This window comes from Bos grunniens, chromosome 10 (genome assembly GCF_055505025.1).
Source record: "Bos grunniens cultivar Pamir isolate PY7600 chromosome 10, Bosgru_T2T1.0, whole genome shotgun sequence".
In the NCBI taxonomy this organism is placed as follows: Eukaryota; Metazoa; Chordata; class Mammalia; order Artiodactyla; family Bovidae; genus Bos; species Bos grunniens.
In genome coordinates, this window is record NC_141174.1 from 36517887 (window position 1) to 36543608 (window position 25722).

The window sequence follows — 25722 nt, forward strand, 5'->3', positions numbered from 1 at the left end:
CAGTTGCTTTTAGCCCAGAGAGGCCTTGGATCAGACAGCTTCTCACAGTGGAGTGTAACTAGCACCTTTCTCCCTTCTCATCTCATTGGTTTTGGGGAAATCAGTTTGATAAGTTTGCCAGGAATGGGGAGGAGTCTGATATTCTTAAATTTCTGCTTTTCAATAACACTTGGTTCATTTTCAGTAGAATCTAAAATAAGGAGAAAGAGCATTATTTTCATCACATCAAAGTGAATTCAAAATGGGTTGGAAACATGTATGTTATAAGCATTCATATAAATGAATATGAAACAGAAATTGGCAGGGACAACCCTGTAACAGTTCTGTTCTTCCTGGAATGGGAGATGGCAGCTGAGAAAAGAAGGATTTCAGTACACATCTCCCTCCCATGCAGAAATCCCCAGTGTGGGCCTCAGAGCTGATTAAATGAGTCAGGCTTACGTTCATTACGGTATATTACAAACACTTTTCAGCATTCAGAAGTGACTGGTGTCTCTGTGGATTTGGCCAGTTCCTGGCAGTTATGCAGTTGGCTGCTGGTATCAACCAGTGTGCCAAGCGCCTGGAATGATGATCCAGCTCTGAGCGGCTTTCAGTCTGGGAATGATGTTGTTCAAACACCATGTTCCTTCCCAAGGTGGCTAAATCCTGGTTACAGTTCTGTCCTTTGAATTTATTTATTCTGAAACCTGACCAGAAAGGCTATGGCCACATCCCTCGCCCCTTTCAGCTTCTGCAGCAAACGCCTGGGGGACCTTGCATGGCTTTTACAGCGTCTGTCTGCCGATTTGTCCTGAAGTAGTTTCCTGCTTAGTGCCTTAATCAGAAAATCACATTCCGAACATAATGTGTCAGATGGGTTATTAGAAAACACTAATTCATTCAGAGACTATTAAATCTGGAGGCCTGACCAAATCCTGAACAGAATCATGGCATTCTTTCTCCGAGATGTCCTTCCACTTTTATTTGAATGAGTATTAACCAACCTGTCCTCCATTGTAGCTGATTCACATTTGCTTTTGTGCTCCTGCCCTTTGTTAGGAAGAGAGGCTGTCACATGGCACGTTCTGTAAAGGAATGGAAGCTCGTGAAAGACACTAACGCTTTTTAGGAACTTGAGCAAGGACTACCTTGGCATATATGGAGAGGACAAGAATATGTGCTCTCTGAGGCAGGGATTTTTGTCTCTCCAAGGACTGTTAACAGTATCTAGACCAACATCTGGCTCAAGATAGCCACTCAGTAATTATTTGTTGAATGGATAAATAAGTGAATAAATAATTATAAGCCCCCCACTTCTTAATTGCACAGCAAATATCATCTTGTCTATGCCTTACTCTCTTTTGTTTTCTCACTTTGTTTCTATTCAGTTTAGACAGAAGGCATTTATAAGCATTTCTCTACCGAATGGGGCATATTGAAAGTAAATATGGCTGCCTTGCAGGGGCTCCGTGACCACTTGTCAGCCTTTTCCCTTATCCCCCCTACTGCTCTTCCTCCCACCTCCTGCACCACTTTCCTCAAGAAGCAGCCTGTGGCCTAGCCTTCCTTTGTACCTGTGACTGTATGTGACCACGACAGTGCTCACCTCCTTTCCTCTAGTTTGAATGAGGCATCCTTTATACATAAGACAGACCCCTTCCCTTCTGTGGAATCTTGTAACATCAGTTATTTCCTCTCTTCTGCCTTCTCCTTGAGATTGAATTCTTCAGAGCTCAAAGAAGAGCTCGTCTTTCCAGTGTTAACACACACACATCCCAAAACAAATACCCCTCTCGGTCCCTCCATATCACATTTATCCTTACAGCCTAGTTTTTCAGTAGAAAGATCCATATTCAAAGATTCTAGTTTCTCACTTCTTTTTAATTGATTATTCTTTGCAAAATTAAATAAGAAAAAACATGTCCTTTCAGAAGGAAAATACAAAATCAGAAAGTACGTCTCTCCTTTAAGAAGAGAAACAGATTTTTTTTCTCTCTTGCTATCTAGATTTCTCAGGATAAGAGCCTAAAGTCCCAAAGCACCTTGCATTTTGTCATCACAGTTCTTTTTGTTGGCAAAATCTCTTGGCAGCAAAAGAAAAAAATACAAAAACAATCTCTTATTGTAAAATTTGTTTATAATCCAAGAGGCAATATATTGTTGAACTGCTTGTACTGGAGTTTGTTTTCAGGTTGATGGACTGACCAGGTGAAAAGAAATAATGGTTCTTCAATTGAAACATTTGATATAGACTAGAATGAACCAGCAGGATGTTTGCTAATCTTTTTTTCTTAAGGTGCATTATTAAAAAAGGTATAAAAAGGCCATGTAAATTCTTTCTGGTTAAAGGGAGCAATTCTAAATGCTTTCTTCCTCCCATGGTAGAGTCCTTGATAAAGTAATTTCTGACATTCCCCCCTGGATCCTAAACACAACACAGTGCCTGGTTTGAAAATTACCTTCCATGTCAGCCACGCTCAGAATTCCAGCTTATGCCTCTGGGTTCTGATGTGCTTTGTGCAGGTCCCCTCCTGATGACATCCTCCTGTCAACAGGCAGTGGACATCGCAGATGACTTCTCTGTGGTTTTTGATTTCGATGACCCATCCCCTACTGAAAGTCCCTCTTCCCTCAGTTCTGTAGGAGTGGGCTCTCCTAGCTTTTCCAATTCCCCCTCTGTTCTGGGTCCTTTCCCCAGGGTCCTTTCCTTGGCTCTCTTCTAACTCCCCTAATCACCCTTGATTGTCTTGGTCCTGTGGCTTCCCCTGCCAATAATCCTGTGAATTCCTAATCTACAGCCTGGCCCTTACCTCTCTGCTGAACTCCAAACCCGTGTGCACAATTGCTTCTACCTTGATGGCCCCCAGGCAGTAAAGCTGAATAGGCTGGAACTGTGATCTCTTCCTCAGACTTGTTTTTCCTCCCTCACAGTGTAGCCCCACACCCGGGGGTCATTCTAGCTCTCCGACATATTCAGTTGGTGGCCCAGTGTTGCCTTTTCAACTCCTTACTACCTTTTGTCTTGGCCCCCTTCTCTCTATCCCCACTGCCACTGCCCCAGATCCGATCTTATCAGTCCTCACCTGCAGCGTGGACAGAGTTTCCCACCTACTTATCTCCTCCTGCTCATACATCTCACCAGTGCATTCTACACCTGGATCTTTTTTTTTTTTTTAATTTGGCTGCGCTGGGTCTTAATTGCAGCACATGAGATCTTTAGTCTTTGTTATAACATGAGGGATCTTTAGTTGCGGTTTGTGGGATGGGATCTGGTTCCCTGACCAGGGATTGAACCCAGACCCTCTGCACTGGGAGCGTAGATTCTTAGCCACTGGACCACAGGGAAGTCCCTCCACTTGGATCTTTTAATGATACCAGAGAGATCATTTTAAGATACACATCTGATCATGCTACTTCTTTATTGAATACCCCGCTCTTGAGAGTGTCAACTAAAAAATGTTACTTGATGTCCAGCTCTATAAGAATCAGGACATTAGCCACTATAGCTGCTGACTTCCAACATACCCTGAATGGAATTCAGGGTGGGGATTAGGAAAGAAGCACTCTGTGCTCTGGGAAAAACTGGCAGAACAGGCCTTCAGATAGATATTTTCAGGAGAAAATTTTATGAACCAATTTCTTGCTTCTTCTCATATCTAGAAAAGCACTAAAATCATTAACAAAGATGTCTGCTCCCTCGTGACTAGCAATAGCCCTCTGCCAAAATGTGTGTTTGATCGCATGTATCCCCAGGTTTAGCAGAATCGTATCTAAACTGACCTTCCCCCAACCTGTTCAGAGCAATTCCTCAGACCTGTCTGAGAGGCAGTCTCCCAGGCCATAGTCCTCAGTAAGCCCCAGATAAAACTGGGCTCATAGCTGTCACATTTTGTGTTTTAACACCCTTGAGCACAGCATGAAAGATTGTTAATTGGCCCACTTGCCTAAGTTATGCATTGTAACTTTCTTGGAGGAGTCTCAGACTCAGAGGCCTACAATGTAAGGAGCAGTTGGGATCAGGCTGAGGTGTTGCAAACTGGAGAATTCACAACCCCATTTTGAGGAGATATTCTTTGGCCCCAGCCAGTGGTTGCCAGGTGGAAATTTGGGCCCACCACAGCCAAATCAGTCTTTTTTTTTTTATGTTACACTTTCTGTTTATTAAGTATTGTTGTCATTGTTTAGTTGCTAAGTCCTGTCTGACTCTTTGTGACCCCATGAACTATAGCCTGCCAGGCTCCTCTGTCTATGGAATTGTCCAGGCAAAAATACTAGAGTGAGTTGCCATTTCCTTCTCTAGGGGATCTTCCTGACCCAGGGTTCAAACCTGCATCTGCTGCATTGGCAGGCAGATTCTTTATCACTGAGCCACCAGGGAAGCCCCTATTAAATATTAGAAACTAATTTAAAAAATTAAAAAACATTGTGTGGTAGTTCATTGTGAGAGTGAAAAAGAAAAACACACGATCTGTGGACCACAGTAAACACATCTGTATAAGATGGTGTGGACTGGTGCCTGTGTCTATAAGTACCCCCTGTATTCTGTAGCTTCAGGACTGGTGCCTGTGTCTGTGAGTATCCCCTGTATTCTGTAGGTGCAGGCCTGGTGCCTGTGTCTGTGAGTACCCCCTGTATTCTGTATCTTAGATGCACACAACCTCTTCCAGCGCCCTAAATGTGTCTTATGCCTCCTCACCTTTGTTTCTGCTGGGCTTGTTCTGTTTGAAATGCCCTCTTTTCTCCCCACACTCCTACTCACCCCTATCTTCTTCCAAAGAAATACTAAGGAGTTGGGGATTTTTCCTTGTTAAGACTCTCCTCATAGGTCCTTTCTCTCTGAAGCATTTCTTGGCATTCCATCACCCTGTTTTAGGGAGAATCAACTCTCTTTTCTTTGCACTCCAATAGGTCTTATGAAATTTTGTTTTTGTTTTTAATGATATAATCTCAAGGCTGTAAGCTCCAAAAAGGACAGATTTCATGTCTAATTGTTTTCCCCCTATGAGCCAAAGTGCAAAAAACTAAGGTCTAGAAAGATGGGATAGTTAGGGGCAGAAGTGAGAGGATCAAGGCCTGCCTGCTGGTTCAGTGGTTAAGACCCCCCATTGCCACTGCAGGAGGCACAGGTTCAATACCTAGTCAGGGAACTAAGATCCTGCATACCACATGGAGCAACCAAAAAAAAAAAAAAAGAAGTGAGAGGATCAGACACTGCTGTGTTCCCAGAGAAAGCAACAGCTGCTGCCTTCCACCCCCTTTTTGGAGAGCATGTGCTGGGGGTAGGGCAGCAGTACCAGGACATTCAGTTGTGTAAGGGGATATGAGGAAGGAGGTAACTTGCAACTATGTCCTTGTGACCCCATGTCTGAGAAAGCACAGCAGACTCTGGAGCTCCCTTCTGAACTGGTGAGATGTCCCAGAGGATATGTAGATAAGGCAACAGAATGTGTCAACACAGAGAGGGCCTCCATAGGCTGCCTGCCCGGCTTCCTGGCCGAGCCTGCCTTAGGAGAGCAGACACGGTTTCACATCATTTGAGAAGGGTTTGGAAGTTCGCCAGGAGGTAGAGAGAGCAGGTGGGCCGGAAGAGGTCTCTTGGTCAGAAGACCAGCCGTGGTGAGAGTCTGTGCCATGTGGCTGGGGACCAGATGGGATTTCAGCCCCCTCAACAAATGCTGGCCTGGAGGGTCATCCATCAGAGTTGAGGACCAGATGGGGCTGAATATCTCAGCTGAAGCCAGTGTAGGGCAGACGATGGTGACAAGGGACGGATGCCTTCTCCAGGTGTCATGATGCTGCACCAGCCCCATGAGCTTGGAAATCACCCAGGGAAAAGGAGGGGGAGGATAAAGTCCAGACTGAATTTAAACTTGAAATAACTAAATGTCTTCGGGAGCCAAGAGTATGATTTCTGCCAGCAGGTGGAATTGAAGCTTGAGATAGAGAATATGCGGAGAAGACTTACTAGTTTCTCTGGATCTCAGTCTTTTCATCTGGCAAAGAGAAGGGCCATTCAGAATCCCTCCTTCAAAGGGTTATTGTGAGGGTTAAATGAATTGATAGGTGCCCAGCACTTAGAATGGTGCCTGCCACACAGCCAACCACAAATGTTAGCTCTCATTATCTGCAGAATGCACACACATGCACATACGTACCTCAAGCAAACAAACTGAAAAACAGAAAGTGATGGGAATATAAAGACAATGCTTGCCATCTTTTTCTATTGCAGGGCTGTGCTTCTGTGCAAGTGAACCAGGAAATTGGAGTTCCTGCCCTTTGGAGCTTTCCGTTTAAGAAGCAATCAAACGTCTGACAATTCCTACTACTGTTGCTCAAGCTGAATTATCAGTAAATATTGACTGCATGCTAAATGAATTCAGACAGTGGCACTGACAAGGCTGGCTGGCATTTCAGGCATGGTTTTTAGGGTCTTTGCATGTGGAGGGTTGCTGGGATCTCCCCCTCAACTTTGTGCCTTTATGGGCTTAACTTTATCAATATGCCCACATTTGGTAGTCTTCCTGTGACCCCTTCTCTTACTTTTTCTCTATTATATATTACACATAAAAATATTTCCTGTTCAGTCAACCTTTTTAGTAGTTTAAAAGATTTATTGGTCAATTTCATAATACTGTATCATTGTAAGTGTTATTGCTAGGAATCAGTAGCCAAAATATGTGAAAAAGTTTTCCTTGTGGCTTCCTGGATCATTCCTACTTTGTCCATCCTAACAGTTTTAGGATTTATAACCATATTATTTTTTTCATCTTTCACAATTCTGTAGTCACAGTTAGTGTCTATCAGTGTCTATTATAATCCTGTGCTATTGGCTTTCAGCCAGCTAATTACTCTTGGAGTGATGTGCAGAGAACTGGCCGCTTTCCTGAGTTCTAGCTGCAGCCTTTCTCAATCATCCTGCTTCCCTATTCTTCACGATTTTCGGACAGTCATGGTTTTCTTATTTTGTACTCATTATGAAGTTTAAAACTTAGCCCTGTGAAAGGAGCTGAGTGCCTGGTCTGTTTTCTGCCACCCAAACCAAATAAACCTGTAAACATATAAAGTCTTTAAAAAAAGAGTCCACATTACATTGGGAAAAAAACTTTTTTCCCCCTGATACTGCATCTCCTCTAGGAAATCACCAGACTGGAGGCCTTTGCAGAGCTTGAATTAGGCCCTTATTAGGATGGTGTTGCATTGATTTTGGATAGTGTATTACAGAGTCCAGATGCTGCTTCTTTCTGTCTTAATTGGGTGTGTGTGTCGGGGGCAGGGTGTGAGGGGAAGATCACCCTTTCTTCCAAAATACTCATCTTTTTCTCCCATGTTAAAATTCATTCATGACTAAATCATTATAGAGAAGCCTTTGGAAACCTTTTTATTCTGGAGAGTTCTGTGTACAAACACATCCTCCAATGGCCATGAATACCAGGCTCCCTTGTCCTTCAACGGAGAAAGATGCGCTGGGTAATGAACCAAAAGGCGGGACTCTGGCAGGGTCTTTCAGCTCAGACAAAAGCAAACAAGGATAGAAGAAGCGCTCCAAAGGCCGTGGCAGGTTGCTCTCAGGAAAAGAGAATCACTTATTTTTAAGCCTTCTATCAATGAGCCTCTATATGATCATCACTTTTTCTTTCTTCCCCCAGCTTTATTGAGATATAGCTGTATATACATATTTTAAGCTGCTTCTGACCCTCAGCACTGGGTAATGGAAATAAGCTACAATTAAGTCCAGCTTCATAAGACAATGCGAGACTCAATAAGGAGAAATTGTTGTCCTTTTTTTTTCTTTTCTTAGCGCTTTCCTCACTCGGCTTCCCAAATTGCTTTCACTTGGGCAGGAGAGCCCACGGGAGCAAGGTCCCTCCCGCGGCTTGCTGGCTGTGGTGCTAAGCGCCACTGGAATGCAGGGCTGTGAAAACCCGGGCTGGGCCGTCGGCCTGATGGGAAGCCCGGAGCTGCTTGCTGAATTATTACTCCATTCTCGGCCAAAGCAGCGGGAGGCGAGATGATGAGTGAGGGAAAGAGCCCGTGGACTCCAATGTGGGCTGAGGGAACCAAAACAAACACAGAGAAGACAGGCCAATATTTAAATCTGTTTAAAGGATGGAGCATGCAGGAATGTTTGACTCTATTTTGTCTAGCGAACAGATTTCATTTCTTAATAGCCATGCTAGTTGGTGGAAACCAGCATTGGGAAGGGAACCGTTTTCCTGCTCCTTTGCCCACGCCTCTTGCGGCTCTCAGGGACACCCCCCCACTTCTTTTTTGGTACTTAGGATGGCCTGCAAGTTGTAGACTGAGTCAGGTTCTGAATGTGTATGCCTGGTACATCCCCCTGTTGTTTCTCCTTCCGGAATAAACTTTGCTTAAGAAAACTGGGGGCGAGGAGAAGACCATGGAGGCTGCAATCAAAGCATTTCACAAATTCTGATTTCCCCGTTTCCAGGCTGCTCAGCCCCAGTTGAACAGCATTAATTTGGACACAGAGCCTTTCCTCACTCCCTCTCCAGCTGTTGCATGTGCTTTTCTCTGGGTGGTGGGTTTTTTTTTTTTTTTTTTAATCCCTCCCTTGGATTTTTTTTTAAATGATTTTTTTGTTTTTAATGACTGCACAGTGTTCTGTGGTGAAAGTGCTGTGTCCTAACCACTGGATCGCCAGGGAATTCCCTGATTTTATTCTTTTATTTTTTTTTTTACCACCTCTAACAGATCTTCATTCGTCCTGTATCTCCCCACTTTCCCACTCCAGACCACCCTCCCCGACTCCCACTGCATTTTCAAACATGTCCTGACATGTTCAACTGCGGTTGCCAGCTTTCCCCCAGCTTCCTGCCACTGTCACTGGCCAGGGGAAGCCAGTCGTGTACCTCCTTGATCTGTTGTTTTATGATAAGTATTAATACTTCTTAGTGACTGGATACCAAGTATTTTGATGAACACTAGATGGTCATTCAAACACATATTCTGTCCTTGCAATAACATAATCAGATGGAATGTTGGTTAACAGTGAGAATATATGTGTATGTGTGTACACACACACACACACCCTCATTTTGGTCTATGTGCTGCTGCTAAGTCGCTTCAGTCGTGTCCGACTCTGTGCGACCCCATAGATGGCAGCCTATGGGGAGACCTTATTATCCCAAAAGGGCACAGAGACAAATCTCTGTTTACTATGATTGTCCCAGAAAGTTGCCACTTTCACTTTCTTTTTATATCTTTCACTTTAAGGAGAGTGTTGGAGAACCTAGTTTATCATAGGTGGCATGGGCTTCTAGGATGGTAATTTTTCAGTCACACTATTAATGAACGTAGACATGGTTCAGGCTTAGCTCCTTCAATAGTAGAAAGCAATCTAGGCTCATAACTGTAGAGGGCGCTCATGTCTTAATAATAGCACTGCCTTTGCCACTAGAAGCAGCAACCAGGTGGCGGGAAGAGCATATCTTCTTATTACTAGATTATTTTATGGGAAAGGATATAAGGCACATTTGATTTTCATATTACCCCTCTAATTTGTTTTTCTTATGAATAAATTCATCTCCTAATTTGCATCCTTTGGTTACAGTTTTGTTAAAAGTGCATGAGCCCTGCCCAGTGAGAATTCACCTCTTCAATATTTCATGCCTTGTATTGCTTCTGCCCCTTGGTAACTGGTACCGTGTGTGCAGGGAGCTATAGGTGATCTTCCCCAAATGGCAACTGGAGCAGGACACCCTCTGCAATAAAAGCCTTTAGTGGTTTTTGATCTCATTTGGAATGAAGCCCTCTCTTCTTACTGTGCTGACCAAGGCCTTGTAGGACATAGCAGCCTCTTTTGAGTTGTCAACCTTGCCCCTGCCCCCCATTCCTTGCTGCTCTCTGGGCTGACTCTGGGACAGTTTATATACCATGCCAAGTGGTCCATACTCAGTGTCCATCTGCTCAGTAAGCCCATCCACCCGCCATCTCATGGCTGGCTGCTATCCACTTCTTAGTCCCTTGCTTCATGTAAATTCCTCAGAGAGACTTTCCTCTTTGTCTACCCTACCTAAAATAGGCCCTTCCACTCAGCTCTTTTTTCATTAGGAAAATTTGGATTGCATTATGATTCACCTAACAGTTGACATTGTAGTGAATTCTAGTGTGGAATTTGCCATTGAAAATGTACAATCCAGTAGATTTTAGTGTTTTCATGAGATTGCACTATTATCACAACTACCTAACTTCAGAACATTTCCACCACCCTAAAAAGTGACTGCATACTATTAGGAAGTCACTCCTCACCCCCCATTCCTCTCATCCCCTCCATCCACAGATGTCTTTATGGATTCTACCTTTTGTCCTTATGGATTTGCCCCCTTCTGGACATTTGATATCCACCTCTTTTGAACCATTAAAAAATCCTGTTTGTTTTGTTTCTGGCACATATGCATTTGTTTGTTTACCTGTTTATCATTTATTTATCATTTGTGCTCCATGGATATGAGTGGAGTTTTTTTCCCAACCCAGTCAGCCTAGCAATGCAGCAAGTCAGCCTCTTGATGTGGGAGTGAATCGGCGTGGTGGTGAGATCTTCCTGACCCAGGGATTGAACCTGGGTCTCCTACATTGCAGGTGGATTCTTTACTGTCTGAGCCACCAGGGAAGCATATATATGTGTATGTATATATATATATATATATATATGAGAAGGAGGTGGCAGCCTATTCCAGTATTCTTGCCTGGAAGAATACTCCTTGGACAGAGGAGCCTGGTGGACTATAGACCACAGAGTTGCAAAGAATTGGACATGACTGAGAAACTAACACACACACACACAAATGGAGAGATATTGAGAGGGAGAGAGAGGGTTGTTTCGGTTTTTAAGCTGCAGAGTGGACTGGTTGGCTGGAGACCCAGGTATGATTAGTACTGTAGTTCAAGTCTGAAGGCCACCTGTGCAAAATTCCCTCTTGCACAGGGTAGGTCAGTTTCTTGTTCTAGTCAGGCCTTCAAATAATTGGATGAGGCCCGCCCATGTAATCAGAGAGTAACCTGCTTTACTCAGAGTCCACCAGCTTAAATGTTAATCACATCCAAAGCAACCTCACAGAAACATCTAGAATAATGCGTGGCCACATGTCTGAGCCTTGTGGCCCAGGCAAGTTGTACATTCAACCATCGAAGCCCATACTTGATGCTTGGGTTCAACCTGGGCTGGGCTGGAATGCAAGGAGGACAGAATTGCTGGAGAACTTTCTGTTTCCCACTTGGTGAGGTGAGTCCAGGTCCCACCTGTTGAAGGTAAAACTGGTCAGTTCTCCAAGGGTGGTGCTTGTGGGTAAGGATGCATGGTTTGCCCAGAAAATAAGCATGTCCCTGAGACCCACCTTTTGCCTGGGGAGGGGGTTTGTGAGCAGATAGCTCCTGCACTTTTTAGTTGGATGGGCCTCAGGAACCTAGTAATCATTCACCCAAAGAGGGCCAACTTGGTGCTGGTTGGTGCCATCTCTTGATTGCATTCGTTCATTTATTTATTCATTCAAGAATGTTTATTATATGCCAGGTCCTTTTTAGTTCTGAGGAAACAGCAGTGTACCAAGCCAGATAAAAATTGCTATTCTCAAGAAATTTACATTCTGGGAAGTGAAGAGAGACCGATATTTAAAGAAACAAACAATAGGTCCTAGACCAACTGATGATAAGTGCAGAGGAGGAACATCAAGGTGAGACAGGAAATAGGGAATGCCATTGTTGCAGGGTGGGTGGGGGGCTGGTGCTTTGCATTATGGAGTGGGGTAGTCAGGGAAGAACTCACTGGAAGAAAAGTTACCTTTTGAATAAAGAGCAAGTCATGTGGATAACAGGCGGAAGAGAACTCTGGGCACGGGGAACAGCCAATGCAAAGGCCCTGAGAAAGGAGTGTGTCTGGAATAGAATGAAAGTGGGGAGAGTAGTGGGTGGTACAGTTAGAGAAGTAAGAGTTGGCCAGAGCAGGTAGGGCCTTGAAGGTCATAGCAAGGGCTCCCGCTTCTACTCCGAGAGAGGCGGAAGCCAAAGAAGGGCTTTGTGTTCAGGAGTGACGTGACCTTGCTGCTCTTCTGACATGTATGTGGGGGAAGCGGGGGAGTGTCTTAGTTCATCTGGGCTTACATAACAAAGTACCACAGACTGTATGGCCAATAAACAATGGAAATTTACTTCTCACAATTCTGGAGGTTGGGAAGTTTGAGAGTAAGGCACAGGCAAATTTGGTGTCTGGTGAGACCTGCCTTCCGGTTCATAGATGGCTGACTTCTCACTGCGTCCTCCCATGGTGGAAGGGGTGAGGGAGCTCTCTGGGCCCTCTTTTATAAAGGCTCTAATCCCATTCCTGAGGACCTTACCCGCATGACCTAACCACCTCCTAAAGGGCCCACCATTAAATACCGTCACCTGAAGGGCCAGTATTTCAACATATGGATTTTGTGGGGACACAAACATTCAGATCACCTCAGGGAGGGTGAAGCAGAAGCCGGGAGATTCTGCTAGGATTCAGGGGAGAGATGGTGGTGCCATGGACCAGGTGGTGGTGAGAGTAACCGGGTTCTAGTTCTGTTTTGAGGTATTTGCTAGACAGAGTGGAGCCCCTGTGGAGTGTGTATGTGTGGTTGGGGGGAAGGGTTAACATATATATTCCCATCCAGTCCTTTTGCACCTTTACAGTCAAGGTGGGAAGAAGATGGCCTTAGGTTGTTAGGATTCTTGTCCTCAACGAGAATGTCTGAGGGCTGCCTTTGGGGCTGTCATAGGATACATGATCAGTTTTGTCTCCAAGGGAGAGAAACCCATCCTGGGGCCAGTGGCTGTGGTCAAGAGTGGATTGACCCAACCACCCATCCTCCAAGCCTTGTGCGCTGAGAGCATACTGGGCTCTGTGGCCATTCAAAGGAAGTGACCTCATCAGTGTGCCTTTCAAGCCACACAGGATGGGTCCTTGTGTGACATTCAGCCGTCGCTTTGGTTTACACCAAATTCAACAACTTGTGGCCTGCAGATCCTCAGTATAAATAGCTGGAAAAGCCTGACCTTGACAACCTCATTTCTCATTCCTTTCTTGTTACAGGTAATAGAGCTGAAAATGTGGTTTTAATTATAGCACTAATGAAAACTGAAAATCCAGACAGACACTTGACGAACTCTGCTGTGCTTTATATTACATTTGTGCTAACTACAAAGTGCCCAGCTGGGTGTAACATTATCCCCCTTTCCTCGAGCATCCGCCTGACTGAAGCTGTATAATTGATGTGTACTTTGGCAGGAGGTCAGCTTAAAGGGTTTTTTTTTTTTAAAGATTTTTTTTTTAAAGCATCTTTAATGGTATTTGGGGGAAAGGAATACGTTTATTACCTGGGCTGGGAGAACATTTCTATAGGTTGCCTGACACTCCCCACCCCCATTCCAAACTTCTAGAGCATTCCACACTTTACCTTCAGGAACCTCCAGGGCCAGAAGCAAGCAGAGAGACTTTAACATGGAGTCACATACCTTTGTCCTTGGCCAGTGACACTTCCTGGGTGAAGCAGTGCCTTCCCACGAAACTCTGTTCAGTTCCCTGTGCCTTCCTTCCTATCAGAAGGGTGTGTGCTGTGTCTATGAAAGGAGAGTGGTAGCTGCCAGGAGAGGAGGCTGCACCCACGTGTGCCCATCTGTCCTCACCTCCCGGCCTGTGGCTCCTGTGTGGCCTCTAAGGAAGTTCAGAGGTAAGGTTGTCAAATAAAATACAGGATGCTCAGTTCAATTTGAATTTCAGAGAAATAGCAAATGGTTAAAAATTAAAAAGCATTTCCCCCATTAAAATTTTTTAATTTTTAACTGTTGTTTATCTGAAACTCAAATTTACACTTGGTATCCTGTAGTTTTACTTGTTGAATCTGGCAACCCTACTCAACAGAGTTTCTGAGACTGCATACGTTTTTTGCAAGGACTTCTGAAAAAATTCTCGCCCCTGGCTTAAAGCAAATATAGATCCTCATTTGGAAACAAGGTAAGGTTACTTCTGTTCTAGCCCACCACAGGCTCCATTCACACCCCACCTGACTGTGAAATCCCCTTTGCTTCCTGCTCCTTAGGTCACAGAAAGTGCCACGAATCCACCCCCATGGTTCTAGAATGACTGGAATTTATGGCATTGCCTACCTCAAAAACAACAGTAGGTTCTTCAGAGACCCACTGATGATAATGGCATCTTAGACTGACTTGGTTGGTGACCTGGTCAAGCTGCATAATCTCTTTCTTGTTTAATTTATATTCTTTCTGTTTTTATTTGAATATTTGAATAGGTAATATATTCATATTACATGTATGGATACTAACAAAACGCAAAAAGTAAGAAGTTTCCTGTTCCCTTCTAATGTCCAGCCATCCAATTCTCTTCCCCGTTGGCAACAAATATTGTTTATTGCTTACTGTTAGTTTATTGCTTACTATTCCAGATGTATTTATGCATATATATGTAAATAAGTAAGTCTTCCTTCCTCCCCATGTCTATATAATTGTTAGCATACTATACCCACTGTACTTGGTATACTGAAAACATCCTTCTTTTTAAATTTACTGTATCTTACAGATCTTGTAGTATCATGACACAAAGACCTCTCTTATTCTTTTAAACAATTTATTTGTTTGCTTATTTGGCTGTACTAGGTCTTAGTGGCGGCACACGGGACCTTTTAGTGCAGTGTGTAGGGTCAAGTTCCTCGAGCAGGGATTAAACCCAGGCCCCTGCATTGGGAGTATGGAGTCTTAGCTACTGGACCAGCAAGGAAGTCCCTTATTCATTCTTCATGGCTACATAATATTACATTGTGTGACTTTATCATATTATTTAATCAGTCGCCTTTTGTTGGACATTTACATGAATTCCAGTTGTCTGCTGTTACACACAACAATATAGAGCATGCCTCATTTTTCGTGTACGTAAATGTGTGTACACGCATGCTCAGTCGCTTCATTCACGTCTGACTTTTTGTGATTCTGTGGACTATAGCCTCCCAGGCTCCTTTGTTCATGGGATTCTCCAGGCAAGAATACTGGAGTGGGTTGCCATTCCCTTCTCCAGGGGATCTTCCCTGACTCAGGGATCAAACCCATGTCTCTCATGACTCCTGCACTAGCAGGCGGGTTCTTTACCACTAGGGCCACCTGAGAAGCCCATATGTTTTCTTCAGTTAAATTCCTAAACGTGGCTTGTTGAGCCAAAGAATGTATGCATTTATAGTTTGCCAGATTTCTCTATTAGTTTCCTATTGCTGCTGTGAGTAATGACCACTAACGTGGTGGCATAAAACAACAAAAAGTGTCATCTTACAGTTCTGGAGGTCAGAAGTCTGAAAATCAAGGAGTCAGCAGGGCTGTGTTCCTTCTGGAGACTCTACAGAAGAATTCATTTCCAGCCTCTTTCAGTTCTAGAGTCTGCCTTCATTCCTTGGCTTGTGACCCCTTCCTTCATCTTCAAGGCAGATGTGTAGCATCTTCAAATCTCTCTTTCTCTGACCTCTGCTTCCATCGTTACATCTGCTCCGACTCTGACTCTCTTGCTTCCCTTTCATACAGACTCTCGTGACTATATTGAGCACACTTGGATAACATGGGAGAATCTCCCACTTCAAGACTCATAACTAATCACATCTGCAAAGTCCTTTTTTGCCACGTAAGGTAATATAGTCACAGGTTGTAGGCTGCCATGTTGTCCATCCTGTGGGTCGTTACTCAGACCATGACACATAGAGAATTTGTACCACATTAAACTCCCATCACAGCATGTGCATTCGAATTATTTGCAACTTTATCAATCTGATAGATTAAGTAAATGATAACTCCATTTTAAATTTTAAGTTGCATTTATCTTATTGGTGAGTAGATGGGTGAGGACATCTATCCAAGAGCCTTTCCTTTCTTCTTGAATTGTTCAAATTGTTACTTATTTTTCTAATAGGTTTTCAGTTGGGAAATGACTATATATGGGAGTAGCTGATGTTTCTGAGAAACAAATGGCACATGTTTTTTCTAGTTTGTCATTTCTATTTCAACTTTCTTTATAAAAGCTTTTTTTTTTTTTGCTGTGTAAAAGGTCTTGTATTTATGTAGTGCAATTGATCAAATTTATTTATGGCTTCTGGTTTAAGTCATGTTTACAAAGATCTTCTCCACTTCAAGGTAATAAGAGACACTTTCTTTTTAAATTTAAATAAGTAAAAAACAACACAGGAAACAACACATGTTCTTTATTGAAAAGGTACAAAATATAGATCAATAGCAAGAAAGAAAAGCCACTTAAAACATACATTCTGTTGCTTACCCTGTATAAGAGAGGCTTATAGACTACAGTATGTTTGCAAGTGGGGTCTGGGCAGTGGGTTGCTGAAATTGGCCATGTGGCTTTGCCAGAGCAGTTGTGCCTATTATGAGTATCTTTTCCCAACACCATACTCAGTAAAATCAAGTCGGTAGCTTAAAAGTGATCACAGTGAGAGTATTTGCACTATAGAAATTGGTAAATGCCACAAATCAGGCCTTTCCTCCTGGGGTACCAGTGGTTAAACATTGACAAGCATACAACTAGAGGACTTGTGTAAAAGTCTTTTAGAAAAACCCAAGAACTGATTTTACTTAGATTTTTTTTGTCTATTTGGGAGAAGGGGGGAAAGAGAGGAGGGCTTATGGGTATTATCTGTATGTGGGAGGCAGTTTTATATTTGTGGTGCCTCCATATACATACACACATTTACTAAAACAGCATATAGTATATTAAATCTGGTAACCTGCTTCGTTGTCTCCTTAGTGGTATATTGTTGCCATCTTTCTATCTCAATAAACATTTCATTATTTTAATATTAATAATTACATATTGTTATTTAGTTGCAAAGTTGTGACCGATTCTTTTGTGATCCCATGGACTAGCCTGCCAGGTTTCTCTGTCCATGGGATTTCCCAGGCAAGAATACTTAAGTGGGTTGCCACTTCCTTCTCCAGGGGATCTTCTCGACCCAGGGATTGAACCTGCGTCTGCTGCTTGGCAGGCAGATTCTTCACTGTTGAACCACTTGGGAAGCCCTGGTAATTACACAGTATGCCACCAAATGACATTACGTTTGACCAATCCCTTATTATGAAACATTTATGAAACTTCTGTCTGTGTCAGTTGCATCCTTTGGTTGATATGATATTAGGCTTCTAAACTCTCTCTACAGGATGTAGAGTTTATTAGTGAAAAAACTTGCAAGTGCTTTGATGCCTTCAGATACATGAGGCCTTTGCAATGTTGGCGTCACTGTTCTAATTACCCTTAATAAGGCGGGTCTTTTGGAAGGTACCTTGGTTTCTCTTGGTGTAACCAGCTCAGACCCCTTGAAACATAAATTCTTGAGCTATTCATGTGGCAATAACCACTCAGGAGGAAAGAATGGTAGCATTGGAGATGTGGATTCCAAGAGACAGAAGCCCTGCCATGAGACAGACAGGGAAGGTGATAGTTAAGCCATAGATAACAATAATGAGGATAAATCCCATCAACTCACTGAGAAGTTTCAGACAGGCCAGAAGGTATGGAGGATTCAGAGTAGAGAATAACTAGACAAGATAAATTTGGGCTAGAAAACTAGGTATGACATTTCTTAGCACAGACATGAAATAAACGCATTATAATCATTGTTTCTCAAATATCCAAAATATCCTTAATCCTGCATTAGGTGTTTTGGGGAATTAAAGAGAAATGTAAGGAATGGGTGGACTGGTTTCAATCAAGGAAAATCTGGAATTTTCATAAATTCATGAGTACCTTTGAACAACCATGTTGCAAAGCATCACTTTGATTTTGCTGTGTCTGGAACCACTGGCTGCCGAGTATGCTTTCAGTGATGGCATACAAGGTGACCAAACTGAAGTCAGTTCAGAGTTATTGAGCCTATGGCTTTATTTGAAATGCATAATTGTTCTGAATTTGATTCTCATCTACAAAAGCGAGATAAATTCTCTAAATTTTTTCAACCTGTACTAAGAAAGGATTACTAATAGTGGAATTTTAGTTAGTGTCTACACCAAAGCTTTGAAAATAATCTTTTGGTGTTTCTTTGGGTCTAAGGGTAAATGGACACTAACTTGTTGAAATTGTAGGTACTCTCTGTGGTTTCTGAGTCTTGAAACATATTGTTGCCACTGGAAGGCAGTGTTGCCTAGTCACTGTGTGTTCAGTCAAGACCTTGGGTGGATTGGAAGCTTTGGCCTGAATTTGCCAGGAATTCAGACGAGTCCAGAGATGTGCTTTTATCTCTGCCTCTTCTCTGAATCTGTTGGAGGTGCCATCCTTGTTGGATGTTTCCTTGTGTGCTGGGATACATCATGTGTGCTGGCACTAATTATGTGAAATCAGCCTGGCTTGTGTGTATTAAACTTGTGTGACTTGAGAGGGTCTCCACTTTTCTTACATGTAAAATGGGATCATTAGCTCTTGCAATCTTAAAACTTCATTGAAAAAAAAAAAAAACACGGATGGTGGGATTTCCAAATAATCAGATAGAAACAACTTAATCAATGAATTATACAGGTCTCCTTTTAGAAATCTCACTTAACTATTAAGTTGCATTAGTTGTTGTCTGATTATCCCAGATGTTTTTCTTCCTTATCACCTCTTGCACCTGGTAGAATTCTGGGTCAGTCATGAGTTATCAAAGAAAATTGGTTCAGCAATTAAGTAGCCTTTCTGCATTTTTCTTCCTATCAACAAATATTCAGGTGAGGTTTTGATTTAGAAGCATACTTTAGAATTTAAGTTAGGGAGTGTTCTCTATTGACTTTTTTAATAGTGGACATCTCCTCTTTAGACTATTAATAATAATCGCTTATCTTTGTACAGTGCTGTAACAATGTAAGGCTTGGTATACATTTTCTCATTGGAGTCTCATAACAGTCTGGTGAATTTGGTGAAGGAGGAATCATGATTTTCATTTAGATGCATAGGAAACAAGTTCAGGTGGAGTCATGCACCCAAAGACACTTAATCATCTTCCAGTTCTAAACTGTGCTTTTCTCTTCCTCAGGCACACCGTATATAAACAAAGGCCCCTTCACCTAGCAGGCCATGGTAGAAAGGCTGGAATTGTAGCCTTTAATTCATGGCATTTTTTTGGTCCCATCTTTCCTCTCTTGGTTCATAGACGAACATACCTATTTTTGGTTGTGTCAGTAAGTGATCATCACAGTATGATTTTTCATGGACTTAGAGTGAATAAGAGGCTCTATACATTAAAGCCTTTCCATTTCTTAGGGAGCTTTATTCTACAGAGTGTTTCTGTAGAAAATGTTTTTTACTTGAAAGACTGTGGATCACTTTTCAAACACGGAATTGTCTTATCTGAAATACATTCCTACCTGTGCTGAAAGACACAGGTATAATCAATGCCTTGATCATAAGGACAATCTTTATCAAAAGTGCCTTAGATCCCCAGGAGCCTGAGGGGATGAGAGAGAAGGCCTCTACTAGTGTCAATGTGATCAGGAGCTCAGCCCCCTTGTGGACCAGGCACGAAGGAAGGTTTCAGCAAACTGCCTTGGAATCCCTCTAATCCCTTCTGTGTTTTCAGCATCAGATAATTAACATATTTCTAGATGCAAGTCACTTTAGTTCAATTGATGCCTTTAGCTTCTGCAGGCTCTTAGGTTTAGTGTCACTGTGAAGATGGAAAGCTAGAACATACCAGGTGGTAAATTAGTTAATGAGGATTCCTTTATCTAGTATATTGGCTATCAAAATTGATTGAAAATTGAATTCACCTTCCTCACTGCCCTGCAGCAAGGTTTGTGAATGATGAATAGTCTCTCAGAAGCTGCTTAGGAAAATCAAAGTCAGATTTACCAGTGGTATTCAGACGCAGTCTGTAAATATCATGAGGCAGGGTCCTGGTATCCTTAAGTAATCCAGCTCCCTGCAGGTGTGCTTTTAAGGAGAGTAGAGACATCAGAGATGGTGCTCTTCTTTTTATGTTAACGTGTGTGTTATAGAAAAGTGTCTCATGTTGTTGCCTCTGTCATTTAATACGTGACAAACATATAATGCTTACTTTAATATTTTTCAAAAATGTAAAAGTTTTTGCTGAGATAATTGGAGATGCACATGCAGCTATAAGAAATACCACAGAGAGATGGAGTGTGCACTTCGCCCAGTTCCCCCCAGTGGTAACGCTTTGGAAAATCCTAGTATTATTCAATATCACAACCAGGATATTGACATTGATACGACCCACTGATCTTATTCAGATTTCCTCTGTTTTCACTTGTACTCTTGTGCATAGGTGTGCATGCAGGCATATGTGTACGCATGTATTAATATTTAGTTGATACAGCTTTATCTACTTGTGTAGGTTGATGTAGCCACCCTCATAATCAGTGACACTGAACAGTTCCATCAACACTAGTATCTTCTGTGTTGCTCTTTCAGAGCTATGGGCTTCCTTGGTGGCTCAGACGGTACAGAATCCACCTGCAAAGCAGGAGACTGGGGTTCGGTCCCTGGGTTGGGAAGATCCCCTGGAGAAGAGAATGGCAACCCACTCCAGTATTCTTGCCTGGAGAATCCCATGAACAAGAGGAGCCTATGGTTCATAGGGTCGCACACGACCCTATAAAGTTGGACACAACTGAAGTGACTTAGCACATTGAAGGACACGTGACTGGTTTCCAGTTTTTGGCTATCATGAATAAAGCATCTGTGAACATTTGTGTGCAAGTTCTGTGTGAATGTCAGATTTCATATCTCTGGAATAAATGTCCAACTCATAAAACTCTTTAGGGGTAACTGAAGTAGTAAAATTTTCATCCTGTCTTACAAAAGAAAGGTGAAAGTGAAAGTTGCTCAGTCATGTCCAATTCTTTGTGACCCCATAGACTATACAGTCCATGGAATTCTCTAGGCCAGAGTACTGGAGTGGGTAGCCTTTTCCTTCTCCAGGGGATCTTCCCAACCCAGGCATTGAACCCAGGTCTCCCACATTGCAGGCGGATTCTTTACCAGCTGAACCACCAGGGAAGCCCAAGGATACTAGAGTGGGTAGCCTATCCCTTCTCTAGCAGATCCAACTGGGGTCTCCTGCATTGCAGGTGGATTCTTTACCATCTGAGCCACAAGGGAAGCCCGCCTTACAGAAGATGCTTTCTTCTAAAAGATGAGCCATTTCAGTTTGTGTAGACATGCAGACTTGTAGACATGTATATTATTTCCATCTTCTCGTAGGTGAACAGACAATGTTTTTCCATGAAAATAATTTGAATTTCAGTTCGTTATATGGATGTTTCATGGGGAGATGAGGTAAAAGTACTTTAAAAAGAACAAAAAGGATGTACACGCAGAGTTATCACTAATTGGTTTGCCTTCTCACCTGTAAACTCTCCAGTTATTTGAAGTATCTCCATTGTTGCCATTTTGCATTATAATCATCTATTTACATGCCAGATGATCCCCACTCCAGTGAATTCTCAATTTCTTGAGAGGTGGGTTCCTGTGTTAATGATCTCAGTAATGCAGGGCAGGTATTTAACACATACTTCTTAAAGAATCTCTTTTTTTGCACAGGACAGTTTATGAGTCATCTAATATGTTTAATTTTCATGCAGCTAATTTGATAAAAAATAGCAAAGGTGTATGTTAATATCTTTCAACTATGCTATTACCATCTTATATATAGGAAAACTTCTATATATAAAACTGCTTCAGAGAAAACTGGCGAGTGGTTTAATGTTTGTTAGGATGAAGGGAATTTATCAAGGACAAAAGTGATATAATCTACTGTTTCACATGAGAGAAAATAGATTAGGAATTCACCTTTTCCATGAGTAATATCAAAGAATGATACAACCCAACATTTAGCTCAAACCTACATTTTGTAGTGGGATTAGAGCATATGTGACATTTAAAAATATTTTACATTTTGACAGTTGAAAGATACTTAATATTACTAAAATTCAGGTTTACTCAGGGTATGACTTCAGCAATTTTCTTTGGAAGCTGTAAAAGGCAGGAAGAGATTCAGAAATCTAGGATAAATTTATTTTACCATCAGTGGTTTGAGTTTGATATTTTATTTTAAACCTTATGATGCATTTCTGGTATTAATATCATAGCCTTTGCATATTATACTGCTTCGGTCCTCACTTAAGATGGTAAGGCCCAATGGTCATGGAGCCTAGAGTTCCCTTTATTTATAAAAATAAATTTAACTTTATTGTTATTATTTTCCAGTCATGCCGGAGGGCTTGCAGGATCTCAGTTCCCTAATCAGGGATTGAATCCAGCCCACTGCAGTGAAAGAGCAATGAAATAATTATGCAGCTATTTAAAACTATAAATGTGAACTTCTTTCATAACCCTTTTATTTGTAAAAGTAACAATATTTAATAGTTCTCTTATGATCTCTCCGTTCCTACTCTACTAGGCATACATATTGATACATAAAACTGACAATTGACAGGAAGGTTAGAAAACTTAGGTTTTGAATAATATAAAAAAATTAAGCATCCAAAGTAGTCCATACACTCTGATGTGCTCTGATATGGAAAATTGTCCTTTCTTTAAAATTTGACAAATGTTATATCAAGGAGATTATAGGTACCCCCTTATGTGTAGATTAGAAATTGTAAACTCTTCCATTCTTGACATCTTTTCTGTTATATTTTGGAGAGTTTAACTTGGTACGCTAATACATGGCATTGTTTTAGAAGCAGCAGCAATTTATAGTTAGGTTGAAGCAAGTTCTTGTAATAATGACAGGCGAGGTTCAGCACTAATCCATGGGGATCTATGCAACATGGCAAACAATACACTTTCTAAGACGTGTTTGAATTATGAATCCAATGGTGGGCGGTCTCTCAGTTCTGTGCAGAATAGCTTTGGTGTGAGTTGATGGAGCATTTTGTACCTGGGATTCAGAACTTTTATGAAGGCCAATACCCTGAAACTCATTCAAGCAATAAATTCACTTGTCTTTGAGTTTACAAGGCAATAAACAGTGAAGGCCTTTGACCTTAACATTTACTGAATACATTTGCAGCAGTTGTGTTTATTGACAACTATTTATAGGGAAGCATTGGGCACTGAATTTCTTAAGGGGAGGAAAAGATCTTGTGGGTCTTTTTTAAAAAATAAAAACTCCTGAATTTAATTTTTGGCTATTAGACAGATTTTGAGTTTTGGAGTTGGGATTTGATTCTAACTGCATGCAAATCATGCTTTGGGAATTTCTTTTTTTATGATAAAACTATGGGGGAATTTATTCACCTTGGGGTACATTATGCATTTTGAGTTTCGTGAATCAAAGACATGAAAGTAAAAGAGGAATCTTTATTATTGAAATAATTGCTATGCCATGTAAAAGGCAGTCTGGAGCTCTTCTTTCTTCCTGAAACCTGGGAGGGATTACTATTGCTCCACATTGCAGGTGGGAAATTGGGTGCAAAGCAATCAATCAAGAGTTTTGTTTCTTAGAAGGAGAGTCATAATGATGGGTGAATTAGAAAAGATGCTGCAGGCACCTTGGGATACAGGGCAACATGCATCCATAATGGAAAATGTCATTTTTACTCAAAGAGAGTCCTCTGAGCCAACTTTTCACCGTCGACTCAACCACGGTTACATCCCATCAGAAGGAAGCATGTACCTATAATGGCCAAGGAAAGCGGGTAACCTCTTCTCATCATGCTATTTGAACATATTTGAAATAGGGAGAAACCCCTTGTTGATTTTGGTGGGATTCGTGCCTTGGAGAACATGATGTGCTGATCATTATCTCAACATCTGGTATAGTGGGAGTACTTGAGGGGGCAGTTAACAGGATCCATTCCTCCTAGATTCCACAGTAACACTGACACCACACTCTTAGTAGATGAATTCTGCAATAACAGTGCTTGGCAGCCTTGCAGTTAGCTTAAAAAACTTCGGCTCACAAAATTCTTTGCAAGCTTTCTTCTCACAGAAGGAGTGAACTGCAAGAAAAACAAAAGAATTATGTATTTTTGGGGTCATGTTGTCACTTCATATTAGACAATGATCTATGGACCCCCCTCCATTGAGGCTCTGACTGCATTTATGTCCATTGCCCTGGGTCTGGGCTTATGTATCTGTCTTAACAGGCTGTGAAAGAAAAGTTATGTTTCATCTGTTTGTCGAGGGAAGTGGGGTAAGATTGGGTTGGTTTAGCTAGTTAAATCTAGTGTTACGATGTTGATGGTTAATGGTTCTAGTTAGCTCTGCCGAGAGAAAAATATGTGTTTCAATGACACAGGCCACTGTTTTATAAATGTGGCCATTGTTTGGGGAGTAAAGGAATGATGTGAATGACTCAGGACTGTTCATTTATTGAGACTGGAAAATAATGGAGTATAATCTGCAAAAATACTGAATCATGGTGCTGTACATCAGAAACTAATATAAAGTTTTAAATCAAATATACTTCAATTTAAAAAAAGACTACTGAGGCAAGAAAAAAATTATGCATTCAACTTAAAAAAAAGACTGAAAAGGTGATTGTCAGAGCAGATGCTGCTGTTAGAAATCAATTAGAGAGGTTAAAGACCCATAACTGGAGTCACTTATTTCATAGAACACAGAATTTTGCACTATCCTTTTCATAATTATCCTATACTCTGTGTTTGATAATTATACAAACTTTATGGTCATACTCAATATAACATTTCAATGGTCATGTCTCATTGAAATCAATTTCATCTCAACTTCGTCACTTTGGGCTCTGGCCCATAATTGAAGACAGTGCTCCACATGGAGCCATGGTGTTGTGCAATGATATTAGTTGGGCAAAGCAAGTAGCTGCTTTCTAAGGTTATCATGTGTAATTCCTTTTTCCAGTTCAAGAACATATCTTGTTTTAAACAATTTTTGAAAGGCAGCCAAAGAAAAGGTTGGCTCAGATATGCCTTTACCAGCCTTGTTTATGGGATATAATGTTCCACGATTGGAGGAAGATGATAAAGAAAAGCTGGCTTTGGGTGATGTGTAGAAATATGTGTTCATGTATTTAAATTCCATGGAAGAGTAAAGCCCAAAGAGAAAGACTGAATAGAAAAACATTACAATAGGATTATTGATTACTATCTTATATTCAATTACAGCTAAGAATGAAGTTCTAATAGCCAGCTGTTAGTGAGAAGAGTATGTTAGTAAGAGCTATCTAACAGAGGACTAAATGGCATCACTTAAAAAAAACAACAAAACAACCTTTTTCTTTTATATTGGAGTTTAGCCAATTAACAATGTGGGGATAGTTTCAGGTGGCCAACAAAGGGACTCAACCATACCTATACATGTATCCATTCTCCCCCAAGCTCCCCTCCCATCTGGCCTAAGTGGCACCACTTTTGATGAACTGAAATTGAGGCAAGAATATGAAAAATGACAAATGATATGAAGATTTATAGGACTTCTATTTTCTTTCCTGATCACTCTTATCAAATATGCAGGCAAACAAAGTTTTCTTTGAAAGCCAGTTTCTCAAGGGAGGCAAAATTGTTTTTGTGATCCAGCTGATTTTATATTAACTCTGGGGGCACTCACTCCCAAAATGGAAAGCTTAACTGAACAAACCAGGAACTCCCTGAAACAACTTGAAACTTCCCAGAAAGTGGTGCACGCAGCCTTGTGTCAGAAACAAACAGAAAACAAACCAACAGGCTGCGGAAACCTGTTTGTTGAGCAGCGAGAGGGAAATGCCCTCAGCCAGACAGTCTAAACCCAGG

At 41.6% G+C, this 25722-nt stretch overlaps 1 long non-coding RNA gene across 2 annotated transcripts in view; it reads left to right on the plus strand.

Moving 5' to 3' along the window:
* LOC147364329 (uncharacterized) overlaps positions 1-7058 on the plus strand; it is a 33200-nt gene extending 26142 nt beyond the window's left edge. For both annotated transcript variants that reach the window (XR_015134367.1, XR_015134365.1), the window contains exon 4: positions 6212-7058. This is a non-coding gene — a long non-coding RNA (uncharacterized LOC147364329). The remainder of the gene's footprint in view (positions 1-6211) is intronic.
* Positions 7059-25722: the final 18664 nt, after the last annotated feature.